This window comes from Schistocerca nitens, chromosome 7, assembly GCF_023898315.1.
Source record: "Schistocerca nitens isolate TAMUIC-IGC-003100 chromosome 7, iqSchNite1.1, whole genome shotgun sequence".
NCBI lineage: Eukaryota > Metazoa > Arthropoda > Insecta > Orthoptera > Acrididae > Schistocerca > Schistocerca nitens.
Genome location: NC_064620.1, coordinates 463,633,392 through 463,647,290, shown reverse-complemented (window position 1 = coordinate 463,647,290; position 13,899 = coordinate 463,633,392). Strand labels below are relative to the sequence as shown.

Below are 13,899 nucleotides of genomic sequence, written 5' to 3'. Positions count from 1 at the left end.
AGCAAGATCTCCGGATCTGTCCCCCATTGAGCATGTTTGGGACTGGATGAAGCGTCGTCTCACGCGGTCTGCACGTCCAGCACGAACGCTGGTCCAACTGAGGCGCCAGGTGGAAATGGCATCGCAAGCCGTTCCCACAGGACTACATCCAGCATCTCTACGATCGTCTCCATGGGAGAATAGCAGCCTGCATTGCTGCGAAAGGTGGATATACACTGTACTAGTGCCGACATTGTGCATGCTCTGTTGCCTGTGTCTATGTGCCTGTGGTTCTGTCAGTGTGATCATGTGATGTATCTGACCCCAGGAATGTGTCAATAAAGTTTCCCTTTCCTGGGACAATGAATTCACGGTGTTCTTATTTCAATTTCCAGGAGTGTATTTTGATGATCATTCCTACCTATGTAGGTTGGGCTCAACAAAATATTTTCGCATTCGGAAGAGATAGTGTGTGACTGAAATTTCGTAAATAGATATCGCCGCGACGAAAAATGTCTTTGCTTTAATGAAATGATAATTAAATGGACACCCTAGCTGCAAACAGGCGTTGGTGTACTTCATTGGGGACATGTTGAAAACTTGTGCCCCGACCGGGACTCGAACCCAGGATCTCCTGCTTATATGGCAGACGCTCTATCCATCTGAGCCACCGCGGGCACAGAGGATAGTGCGTCTGCAGGGACTTATCCCTTGCACGCTCCCCGTGAGGTCCACATTCCCAACATGTCCACACCACTACATTCGTAGTGCGCCTAATAGATGTTTGCCCATCATACTCATTACTCGTGGCAGATTAATCTACCACGTCCCATACGAGTTCGGGCATAGCGTGTGCGTTCGCACAAGGAGGTCAAGGCCGGGATGCCATATTTTTAACTATATGTGACGGTAGTATCTGTTCCCGAAAGAACAGTTACCGTGGATGACCATGCTGCTTTGCTAGAAATGAAATGATAATTAAATGGGTGTCCATTTAATTATCATTTCATTTCTAGCAAAGCTGCATGGTCATCCACGGTAACTGTTCTTTCGGGAACAGATACTACCGTCACATATAATTTGCTTTAATGACTTCCATCCCAATTCGCGTATCATATCTGCCACACTCTCTCCCCTATTACGTGATAATACAAAACGAGCTGCCCTTTTTTGCAAATGTTCGATGTCAACGTCCAATAAACACTCACAGATGGTAGGAGACAGCACTAGCACACTGCATGGTATGTAAAGCTTGTCGGCGGGACGTGGCAATCAAAAATGGTTCAGATGGCTCTGAGCACTATGGGACTTAACATCTATGGTCATCACCCCCCTAGAACTTAGAACTACTTAAAACTAACTAACCTAAGGACATCACACAACACCCAGTTATCACGAGGCAGCGAAAATCCCTGACCCCGCCGGGAATCGTACCCGGGAACCGGACGTGGGAAGCGAGAACGCTACCGCACGACCACGATATGCGGACGACGTGGCAAGCAATGCAGTGGTTGTCGTAATGGGGATACAGAGCGATTTATCTGCCGTCCAAACAGCTATCATCATTGGCTTTCGGGACAAGGGTGGAAGTGTTTCCGAAATGGCTAAGTTTGTGAACTTCTCACGTGTCGTCATGGTTAAAGTATACCTTATGTACATCTGCGCCGGTCGGAGTGGTCGAGCGGTTCTAGGCGCTACAGTCTGGAACCGAGCGGCCGCTACGGTCGCAGGTTCGAATCCTGCCTCGGGCACGGATGTGTGTGATGTCCTTAAGTTAGTTAGGTTTAAGTAGTTCTAAGTTCTAGGAGTCCCATAGTGCTCACAAGGGAACCTCCCCATCGCACCCCCCTCAGATTTACTTATAAGTTGGCACAGTGGATAGGCCTTGAAAAACTGAACACAGATCAATCGAGAAAAACAGGAAGAAGTTATGTGCAACTATGAAAAAAAGGCAAAATATACAAACTGAGTAGTCCATGCGCAAGATAGGCAACATAAAGGAACCATGAGCTCAGGAGTACCGTGGTCCCGTGGTTAGCGTCTGCAGCTGCGGAGCGAGAAGTCCTTGGTTCAAGTCTCCCCTCGCATGAGAATTTTTCTTTCTTTATTTTCACATAGTTATGATCTGTCCGTTCGTTCATTGACGTCTCTGTTCATTGTAAGAAGTTTAGTGTATGTGTTTTGCGACCGCACCGCAAAACCGTGCGATTAGTAGAGGAAAGGACGTGCCTCTCCAATGGCAACCGAAAACATTTGATCGCAAGGTCATAGGTCAACCGATTCCTCCAAAGGAAAACACGTCTGATATATTATATACGACACTGGTGACGGCATGTGTGTCACATGACAGGAACACGTTGTCGACCCACCTAACTTGGCGAATGGGTAAAAAGATTCTTCTACCTTGCACGATTTAGGTTTTCTTGTTTAGGTGTAGCGTCCCCATACTACGGCGCAGTTACTTCGCATCGGAGGGACGGATAGTAATTGTCTGAAAACAAATAATTAAAATTTTCACACGAGGAAAGACTTGAACCAAGGCCCTCTCGTTCCGTAGCTGTTCACGCTAACCACGGGACAACGGTGCTCCTGAGCTCACGCTTCCTTAATGTTGCCTATCTTACACATGGACTACTCAGTTTGTATATTTTGCCTTTTTTTCATAGTTGTACATAACTTCTTCCTGTTTTCTCGATTGATCTGTGTTCAGTTTTTCAAGGCCTATCCACTGTACCAACTTATAACTAAATCTGAGGGGGGTGCGATAGGGAGGTTCCCTTGTCAGAGCCATTTGAAACATTTTGCACGTCTGCAGGCTTTCGTGGCCGTTGTCACTGAAGTTAAAATCTTCTGGGTTATTAGGTCGAGTCATATTTCCTCTAAAATAATCGACGTTTCGACCGCTCTGCTGGGATCTTTCTCAGGATGTTCTGGTGTCCACTACTGCTAGAACAATAGCAACGGCCACGAAAGCCAGCAGACGTACATACGAGGTGCAATTGAAAACGTCGTGCAAAGTCCAAGGGATGGCACCACCGGCGCATATCGAGGTCATTTTTAGTTAGTAGTATATTTGGAAAGAACGCACACCAAGTCTCAGCCATATTGGTCTATTTCTTTGTGTTTGGCATTCGTTTGAATCAACGAAGTCGAGTGATTCTCAAAAAATGTACGAAAAAGAATTTCTTGTGGTGATTAAACTTTACTTTATGGGAGGCAAAACGACTCAGGAAACTAAAGAGAAGCTTGATAAATATTACGGTGACTCTGCACCTTCGATTAGATCAGTTTCAAAATTTTCGGAGTGACCATATGCGCACAAGTGATGCTGAACGTTCTGGAAGCCCTGTGGAGATTGCACCTCCAGAAATTATTGATAAAATCCATGATATGGTGATGGATGACAGAAGAGTTAAGATGCATGGGATTTCTAGTGCTGTGGGCATCTCGAATGAACAGGTACATAATTTTTGCATAAACATTTGGACATGAGAAAGCTATCCGCAAGATGGGTTTCGCGATTGCTCACGCTTGACCAAAAACGGAATCGTGTGAAGTGTTGCAAGGAAGGTTTACAGCTGTTCAGGGACAATCCGCAGTACTTTAAGCGTCGTTTCGTCACTGTGGATGAAACATGGATACATTACTATACTCCTGAGACCAATAAACAATCTAAACAAATGGTTTCCAAGGGAGAATCTGCGCCAAAAAAGGCGAAGACCATTCCTTCGGCCGGAAAGGTTACGGCGATTGTCTTTTGGGATTCGCAATGGATAATCCTCATCGATTATATGGAAAAGGGTAAAACTATTACAGGTGCATATTATTCATCGTTACTGGACCGTTTGAAAACCGAGCTGCAAGAAAACCGCGGGCGATTGGACCGCAAAAATGTCCTTTTCCATCACGACAATGCACCAGCACACACCTCAGCAGTTGTGGTCGCAAAATTAATTGAAATAGGATTCGAACTCGTTTCACATCCCCCCCTGTTCTGCAGACTTGTCTCCCTTGGACTATTACTTCTTCCTCAATTTGAAGAAATAGCTGGTGGGACATAGATTTTATACAAACGAGGAGGTGATTGCAGCAACTAATAGCTATTTGCAGACTTGGACAATTCCTATTATTCAGAAGGGATCAACAAAGTAGAACAGTGTTGGATGAAGTGAATAAGTCTAAAAGAGGACTATGTCGAAAAATAAAAAAGGTTTACCCCAAACACGTAAGTAGTTTTTATTTCTGCACGGAATTTTCAAACGCCCCTCGTAAAACGCTTGTATGGGCAATAGGTTTATACCAGTGTTCTAGCAGTAGTGGACACCGGAAGACCCTGAGGAAGGTCCCAGCAGAGGGGCCGAAACGTCGACTATTCTAGAGGAAATATGACGCGGCCTGATAACCCAGATGATTTTAACTTCAAAGTATACCTTTCATGGCAAAATGGCGCTTTGGAAAACCGGTGACGAGGCAGCTACGTTTCGCCATAGGCCGTAGATGACAGGGGTGAAAGATGGCTGCAGAGAAGCGTACGGGCGAATAGACGTGCAACTGTTGAGCAACTGAACTCCCAAATGAACTAGGGGGCTACCAGCAGCGTCTTCTCGACGACCGTTCATCGAACGTTGCTGCGTATGGGCCCCTGCAGCCTAGTTCTTTAACACATGCTGACTCGTGTTCATCGGCGATGCAGGCTGAAATTTGCGCGCCAGTACCAAAACTGGACATCCACTGAGTATCGACAGGTTGCCTTTCCAGATGAATCACGTTTTATTCTCAATGGGACAATGGGACAGATGGCCATTGGTGCGTATGGCGTGAACCGTCTGAAAGTAAGTAACCTGCAGCAATCGTCGGAAGGGTGCAGGCCGAATGAGCGACCATTGTGGCCTGGGAAATGTTGTCGTGGCAAGTGGATGATCTTTTCATCCTGGAAGGCACAAAATCTCAACAAAGGTATGCCTCTATCCTTGGCGCCCACGTCCACCCCTATACACAATTGTTTTTGATTAGATTGAAAATACCTCTTCAGTTGAAAATTGCTTTATTTGCACACGACTGGTGTCGTAGCTGTGCTGTGGTCCCCGATCGCCGGGTCTACCAGGCGCAGTGTGCTGCGCTCATAGGCAGCACACCGCGCCTGGTACACGCGGCGCTCGGGGACCACAGCACAGCTACGACACCTGAGGATGGACTTATAACAGTCCGAAACCGGTAGTGTGAAAATAAAGTAATTTACGACTGAGGCGGTATTTTCAAACTCTGCTATAATGCTCAGTTGCGGATGTGCTTCCAACAGGATTGTTTGCAATTGCTTTTCTTCAGCACGATGGCATCTACCATCAGGACAATATAACGCGTCATACACCTCACAGTGTACGTGGGTGGTTCGAAGAGAGGCAGGTTGAGTGTAGTTACTCCTCTGTAGGGCATCTCGATCGGGATGTTCGCGCCACGGATCCTAAACCGACGAACATAACGCAATTCGCCACGGCACTGGGGTCGCCAGGGCTCCACAACCCTAACGGTACCCCCCAGATCCCCACGGGCTCTCTTCTTGAACATCTCCGTCCGTGATGCAAACGGTGGTTATTCAGGATTTTGACAGGTGGTCGCATTAAAGTGACTGGACAGTGTATTTTGATATAGACGGTACCTGTGGTCTTATTGGATAACCTGAGATCTTCGTGAGCCGTGGCCAGCTCGCGCCGATGCCATTTTCTTTGTTGGCATCTTCTCACCATCGACTTGCGCCTTATTGCTCCCTCAGTTACTACCTGAACGAGTTGCTCACTTGCCTCCGTCAGTGGCTGCAGCAGCGTTTATCGATACTGGTACTGCTGTACTATCTTTGGTGTGACCGCTATATTTCCGTGTGGTCGAGTGTGTGGGTAGTCGGTCGGTTGCGAGAGAGCAGCGAGGAAGTCTCCTTGGCGTGTGGTCAGGCCGGGGCCGCTGGCGGCGTGCACGTGCAGTCGGAGTAGTGGGGCACTAGCTGCGAGAGCTGCTAACTTCGTCGCCCACCGAACCTGCATACTGGAGTTGAGTAATCAGTTAACCTGTTATGAATCCTCAACTGCTGTGACATCTCTTCTTTCATTGCCAGTTGATGCTTCCTGGGCTATTCCAAGCAGCACCGTATGGTGTGCTGGAGTTGGCAAATTTTGCAGCCGTCTCCCTTTATGGTGTTTAACTATTGAAATGATTGTAACTTATTAGTGAAGTGCACCAGCGGTGTCTTCTGCCTTGTGGCCGTTAACGTTCCGGTTACTTGCCCTACTACTTGCATAGTTTTCTGGCAGTGTGTTTCCCCGCCGTGTTGATGCTGTCCGGCACAACGTGTAGTTCGACAGCTTGATGTGGTTCTCCTCCATTTTGCTTTTTGAATGGTTATTGTGCATTGTGTTTAGATGAAAGTTATCAAGATGTAGTGCTGCTGCGATCTTTGACCTCGCTGATATTTTCGGTTGTTGGGCTGTTGGTCAGGTGGAAGGGAATTGATCAGGTTGTTGGTTGGTTCTTCAGCTGTCCCTAGATAATTCTGCCACACGATTATTTAGTGTTATGCTTGGCTGCCTATCTCACCTAAACTGTTGTTAGAGTTTCATCCCTAGACCGGCCCTTGGAACACTTCTGAGCACCACTGTTCTGTTGTTTGGGATTGTGAATTTCTTTTGTCTCAAGTACTGTGCGAGGCCTTCAGCCGTGTATTAATTTAGTTTGGTTTAATGTTCAGTATATGGCCTTCAGCCGAACTTCAGGTGAAGTATTTCAAAATACGGCCTTCAGCCGTCCCAAAGAAAAAAAAATTCAAAATTTTCCTATCTTAATTTGTTAGCCAGCCCTTAAGCCTTGAGTTGTTCTATGTTCAGTATATGGCCTTCGCCTGAACCTTACGTGAAATATTTTAAGATTAGGCCTTAAGCCTACTTAAAGTAAAATTTGAAAGGTAAAACCTTTTAAAATTTCCTTACTGGAGTTCTTGTTCTCCAGGCCTTAAACCCTCGGTTCTTCTATTTTGTAACTAAGGCCTTCAGCCGTGTGTATTCTTTAACACAATTTTAATAACTTGTGTTCTGGCCTTCAGCCGTATTGTTTCTGAATTCTTTTAAGGGCATGTGTGATCAAGTGTTTTTAGAAAATAAATTTGTAAGTTTGTGCAACTAGCAGCAACTGATTTGGGCCCCTTTCCACAACCTGATCCGCTCTGTCCTGCGAAACCAGATTTCATTTGGTTTTCAACGTATGCGAGAACTAACATCATTTGCTGTCAGTCGGATGTTTTATACATAACAGAAGTGAGTACCGGTACCCAAGTGCTCCATATTAAGTTACACAGTCGGCAGATGTGATCTGTGGTAACTGTATTCAACAGAGTACATGTGATGCATCACCATACTATTAGAACAAGTTGCTAGGGCAGTCTGTTTGTTGCAAGAAGGATGGACTTCCCGTCGTGTTGGTGCAGATGCGAGTGTCTCTCCATAAGTCGCCCATAGCTTGTGGAAACGCTACAGGGAGACAGTTCAGTACACATGGCGAGTTGGACAAGGTCGCCGACGCATTACAACCTCACGTGAAGACCGATATCTTGCGATTGCGGCGTCGTATGGCTACCGTCAGGGCACTGAAAGATTATCTCAGAAGGGCCATTGTGTCCGATCATACAGCAAGAGAAAGGTTAAGACAAGGGACTTAACGACCCAGATGATGTCAACTGGTAACTTCGTCGCAAGCGAAACTTGCTATTCGGAGGCAAATCGAAATCTCCTGCACATATACCGTGGTGAGCGGCACTTGCTAAACATTGTTAAGGTAATCGACTGATTTGGCCAAGGTTCGGTGATGATATGAGGACACATCAGTGTTGACAGTCGTACAGATCTTGTCGTTGTCGGCGGGCGCCTTGTATCCATGCAGGACATCGAACATTTCTATTTGAACCATTTGGTGGCTACAGCATACGGTGGTGGCCTTGATTACTTTCTCGCACGATAATGTCAGGGTCCATGCGGCAGGAGCCACTAGGGATGTGTTGCAAAACATTGATATAAGTGAGTCCCGACCTAAACCAACTCGAGCCTGAGTGGAAAATGGTTGACAGACGTGTTCTTTGTCGTCCTGTTCCGCTGCATGCCCTCCAAGAACTCTGAATCTCTCTCACTGAATAATGGGAAACGATACCACAAGGTGACTTCGGTAGACAGATTGCCAAATATGTGTCAGACGGTGATAAACTCTCACGGAGGGCATACACTGTTTTGAAGCTCTCCAAGTCCAATGAAATGCATCCAGGATGACGGGATTAGAGTTTCCACTTTTTTTTCGACACTTGTCGGACATTTCATTGTTACGTATATGTATGACGATGCGAGATAAAGGTATGTTTTGGTAACATTCCCAGTCCTCAATTATTGCTCAATGGAGTATGGCAGACGCTCATATTCGTATTATCTTAATTCTTTTGAGCGACTTATATGAAAGTCATTTAAACAGCTTTAAAAACGGGTAACGTTTCATATGGTTTATAAGTTAAAGTATCGATTACTTTCTTCAGGTTTTTATTAAAAGATATAATACGACGTTTTCATAGTACATAAATGATATCCTAATAAGAAACTCCTTCTATTCTGGCGTTTATACCGCCGTAATGAGCTTGCTGTTTTCCAATTTCTTCTTCTTTTCCCTGTTCCCGTTTCCCTAGGGGGTCTGTAGATTTTGGCAAAGTTGAATGTAGTTGGCGACCAAATTCACGTCATAACGCCACCCTCCCCCTCCCTTCTCTCCCCCGAGATGTGTACCCGGTCTGTCTACGTGTGTAGTAAATCCCATGTTCATGCGTGAGAAAGTTTTCTAAATATTAGCGCAGCGTGTATATGATGAGGGACCTAGGCACCAGTCAGATATTTACCTAGTTGGATGTGGGGAACCGTCTGAAAACCACATCCAGGCTGGCTGTCGTCGTTAATCGGCCAGGCGTATTCGATCCGGAGCAGGCGCGTCTCCCTGTTTCCCGGAAGCAACGCATTAACACTTTTGGCTCTCCGGACCGGTTCTGCTGTTTCTCTTGATTTGACAATTTTATTTCATTTTTTCAGTGTCAACAGTTAGTTGACAACCGACGAGCAATCTTTTGAAGTATTTCATAAAGCGTTTATTCAGAAATCTGTGACATTGCAGTACATGCAGGGGATAGCCAAAATAACGTGAACAAAAAAAATGGCTCTGAGCACTATGGGACTTAACATCTGTGGTCATCAGTCCCCTAGAACTTAGAACTACTTAAACCTAACTAACCTAAGGACATCACACACATCCATGCCCGAGGCAGGATTCGAACCTGCGACCGTAGCAGTCGCGCGGTTCCGGACTGAGCGCCTAGAACCGCTAGACCACCGCGGCCGGCAAAATAACGTGAACACCTGTACTTACTTGGGAATGGATGATTAATAAGGGGTTGGACCCCATTTGCGATACTTCGTGGAATACTGGCGTATAATGATTGTTTAGTCTCCAGTGGAATGTTTTGCCACTTTTCGAACAGAACTTCTTTTAACTCTTGTAGTGGCGAGGGAGGCAGAAATCTGCTCTAGAGTCTGCACTCCAATACCGCCCACAAGGGTTCGATCATGTTCAAGTCCAGGGACTGTGCTGGCATCATCGTTGGGGAACAACATTTAAATTATGGGGTGCACCTGATCATCTAAAATTTTCACATAATAGTTGGCTGTAACACGGCCTTTGGGAGGGGACAGCAGATTACCATGATATGGCAGCCCACACCATCACACTTCATGCTTAACCAGTCGAATCAAGCAATCAGGATTTTAGGCATCTTTTGGCGTTCTCCAGACGTAAACCCGGCCCGATGTTGGAAATAATGAAAACGTTGACCCGTCGGACGTGTTTCCATTGATCAGCCATCCAGGACTTGTGCTTCTGACACTATGTTTTACGCCACTTTGCGTTGGTTGTCGTCACTAATGATTTCGGTACAGCAGTTCGACCATGAATATTCGCTTTATGGAAAAAAATGTGTGTGAAATCTTATGGGACTTAACTGCTTAGGTCATCAGTCCCTAAGCTTACACACTACTTAACCTAAATTATCCTAAGGACAAACACACACACCCATGCCCGAGGGTGGACTCGAACTTCCGCCGGGACCAGCCGCAAAGAGCTTTATGGAGTTCTCGGCGGACAGCGTCGGTAGAAACGGGTTCTCGAAGATGGCTATTGAGCCTTGCAGTCACTTTACCCGCCGTAGTTTATAATTATTTTGACAGTGCTAGCGTACGACGATGTCAGTCATATAGTTTTGATTTGCACCCACTATTACGTTTACACTATGATGTCTTCCCACATTTCGTGTAGGCTGTCATGACTGTTGAAACCGTTGGTCTTCAAACATTCAACAAGCTGGCTGTCTAATTTAGTGATGCTCAAGCTACTCGGGCCCCCCACAATCTGCCCTCTTTGGAACTCTGTTAGGCCTTTCATTGCACGTCGACTTCGGCCTCTGAATGCAAATACAATGTGTGTACTGCTTGTAAACAACCTGGACTGATGCCTAATCCGTACTGGACACGCACAGTCCAGTGCGACAGGTGCCGTACCTGCGTTGTTGACCGTCAAACACAACCATCCCATTACAACAACTGTTGACATTATTTTGCCTCTACCATGTATGTTTGGCGACTAGTTTCGAACAAACGGGCTCATTCTCACGCCTGATTTACTGAAGCTGCAGTGGAGGTGCCTGATTTTGGTAACGAATACCACAGTGCAAAAATTAGCCACAGATGACTGTCACAGACAACATGAGATTACTTAGCAAGTCAGAATCAGAGTCAGACCCTACACCTCGGCTCTTTTCACAGCGAATCATGAACTCTTTCAGATACAGTTGCTTACATTCGAACTGCGTCACATGTATTGGTAATACGCTCCTGTCTGGTTGAAGGGGTAAGACGTTTACAGGAACTCTTCGACGAATTCATCTCCAATTAAACGCGGCGATTACTGTCGCATGATCCGTAGAAAATGGGGTGACGCTCTGCCATGCATAAACGCGCACGCGCGTGTTGGGTCAATGTGTTATGCCGTCTCTTGTGAATCCTGCTTACATTACCAAATACTGCACATTACTCGTTACAAGTATAACAGGCCCTTCAAGAAATATACTACACGAACGTCTAGTTTTGACTAATACTACCCCACACTGAAGAAGTGTCATGATGATCTCTCCATTGGCAAAAGATTCCGGAATAGTCCCCCATTCGGATCTCCGGGAGGGGACTGCCAAGGGGGAGATTACCATGAGAAAAAGATTAAATAATCAACGAAAGGATAGTGTTCTACGAGTCGGGGCGTGTTGTCAGAAGCTTGAACGTGGTAGGGAAACTATAAAATCTGAAAAGGGAAATGCAAAGGCTCAATCTAGATATACTACGGGTCAGTGAAGTGAAGTGGAAGGAAGACAAGGATTTCTGGTCAGATGAGTATCGGGTAATATCAACAGCAGCAGAAAATGGTATAACAGGTGTAGGATTCGTTATGAATAGGAAGGTAGGGCAGAGGGTGTGTTACTGTGAACAGTTCAGTGACCGGGTTGTTCTAATCAGAATCGACAGCAGACCAACACCGACAACGATAGTTCAGGTATACATGCCGACGTCGCAAACTGAAGATGAACAGATAGAGAAAGTGTATGAGGATATTGAAAGGGTAATGCAGTATGTAAAGGGGGACGAAAATCTAATAGTCATGGGCGACTGGAATGCAGTTGTAGGGGAAGGAGTAGAAGAAAAGGTTACAGGAGAATATGGGCTTGGGACGAGGAATGAAAGAGGAGAAAGACTAATTGAGTTCTGTAACAAGTTTCAGCTAGTAATAGCGAATACCCTGTTCAAGAATCACAAGAGGAGGAGGTATACTTGGAAAAGGCCGGGAGATAAGGGAAGATTTCAATTAGATTACATCATGGTCAGACAGAGATTCCGAAATCAGATACTGGATTGTAAGGCGTACCCAGGAGCAGATATAGACTCAGATCACAATATAGTAGTGATGAAGAGTAGGCTGAAGTTCAAGACATTAGTCAGGAAGAATCAATACGCAAAGAAGTGGGATACGGAAGTACTAAGGAATGACGAGATACGTTTGAAGTTGTCTAACGCTATAGATACAGCAATAAGGAATAGCGCAGTAGGCAGTAAAGTTGAGGAGGAATGGACATCTCTAAAAAGGGCAATCACAGAAGTTGGGAAGGAAAACATAGGTACACAGAAGATAGTTGCGAAGAAACCATGGGTAACAGAAGAAATACTTCAGTTGATTGATGAAAGGAGGAAGTACAAACATGTTCCGGGAAAATCAGGAATACAGAAATACAAGTCGCTGAGGAATGAAATAAATAGGAAGTGCAGGGAAGCTAACACGAAATGGCTGCAGGAAAAATGTGAAGACATCGAAAAAGATATGATTGTCGGAAGGACAGACTCAGCATACAGGAAAGTCAAAACAACCTTTGGCGACTTTAAAAGCAACGGTGGTAACATTAAGAGTGCAACGGGAATTCCGCTGTTAAATGCAGAGGAGAGAGCAGATAGGTGGAAAGAATACATTGAAAGCCTCTATGAGGGTGAAGATTTGTCTGATGTGGTAGAAGAAAAAACAGGAGTCGATTTACAAGAGATAGGGGATCCAGTATTAGAATCGGAACTTAAAAGAGCTTTGGAGGACTTACGGTCAAATAAGGCAGAAGGGATAGATAACATTCCATCAGAATTTCTAAAATCATTGGGGGAAGTGGCAACAAAACGACTATTCACGTTGGTGTGTAGAGTATATGAGTCTGGCGACATACCATCTGACTTTCGGAAAAGCATCATCCACACAATTCCGAAGACGGCAAGAGCTGACAAGTGCGAGAATTATCGCACAATCAGCTTAACAGCTCATGCATCGAAGCTGCTTACAAGAATAGTATACAGAAGAATGGGAAAGAAAATTGAGAATGCGCTAGGTGACGATCAGTTTGGCTTTAGGAAAAGTAAAGGGACGAGAGAGGCAATTCTGACGTTACGGCTAGTAATGGAAGCAAGGCTAAAGAAAAATCAAGACACTTTCATAGGATTTGTCGACTTGGAAAAAGCGTTCGACAATATAAAATGGTGCAAGCTGTTCGAGATTCTGAAAAAAGTAGGGGTAAGCAAGGCTAAAGAAAAATCATGACACTTTCATAGGATTTGTCGACTTGGAAAAAGCGTTCGACAATATAAAATGGTGCAAGCTGTTCGAGATTCTGAAAAAAGTAGGGGTAAGCTATAGGGAGAGACGGGTCATATACAATATGTACAACAACCAAGAGGGAATAATAAGAGTGCACGATCAAGAACGAAGTGCTCGTATTAAGAAGGGTGTAAGACAAGGCTGTAGCCTTTCGCCCCTACTCTTCAATCTGTACATCGAGGAAGCAATGATGAAAAAAAAAGAAAGGTTCAGGAGTGGAATTAAAATACAAGGTGAAAGGATATCAATGATACGATTCGCTGATGACATTGCTATCCTGAGTGAAAGTGAAGAAGAATTAAATGATCTGCTGAACGGAATGAACAGTCTAATGAGTACACAGTATGGTTTGAGATTAAATCGGAGAAAGACGAAGGTAATGATAAGTAGTAGAAATGAGAACAGCTAGAAACTTAACATCAGGATTGATGGTCACGAAGTCAATGAAGTTAAGGAATTCTGCTACCTAGGCAGTAAAATAACCAATGACGGACGGAGCAAGGAGGACATCAAAAGCAGACTCGCTATGGCAAAAAAGGCATTTCTGGCCAAGAGAAGTCTACTAATATCAAATACCGGCCTTAATTTGAGGAAGAAATTTCTGAGGATATGCGTCTGGAGTACAGC

At 45.1% G+C, this 13,899-nt stretch overlaps 1 non-coding gene across 1 annotated transcript; it reads right to left on the bottom strand.

Annotated features, from left to right (window-relative positions):
- Nucleotides 1–582: 582 nt before the first annotated feature.
- On the bottom strand, nt 583–657 carry Trnai-uau (transfer RNA isoleucine (anticodon UAU)). Its single transcript has one exon. It is a non-coding gene; the product is annotated as a tRNA-Ile (tRNA).
- Nucleotides 658–13,899: the final 13,242 nt, after the last annotated feature.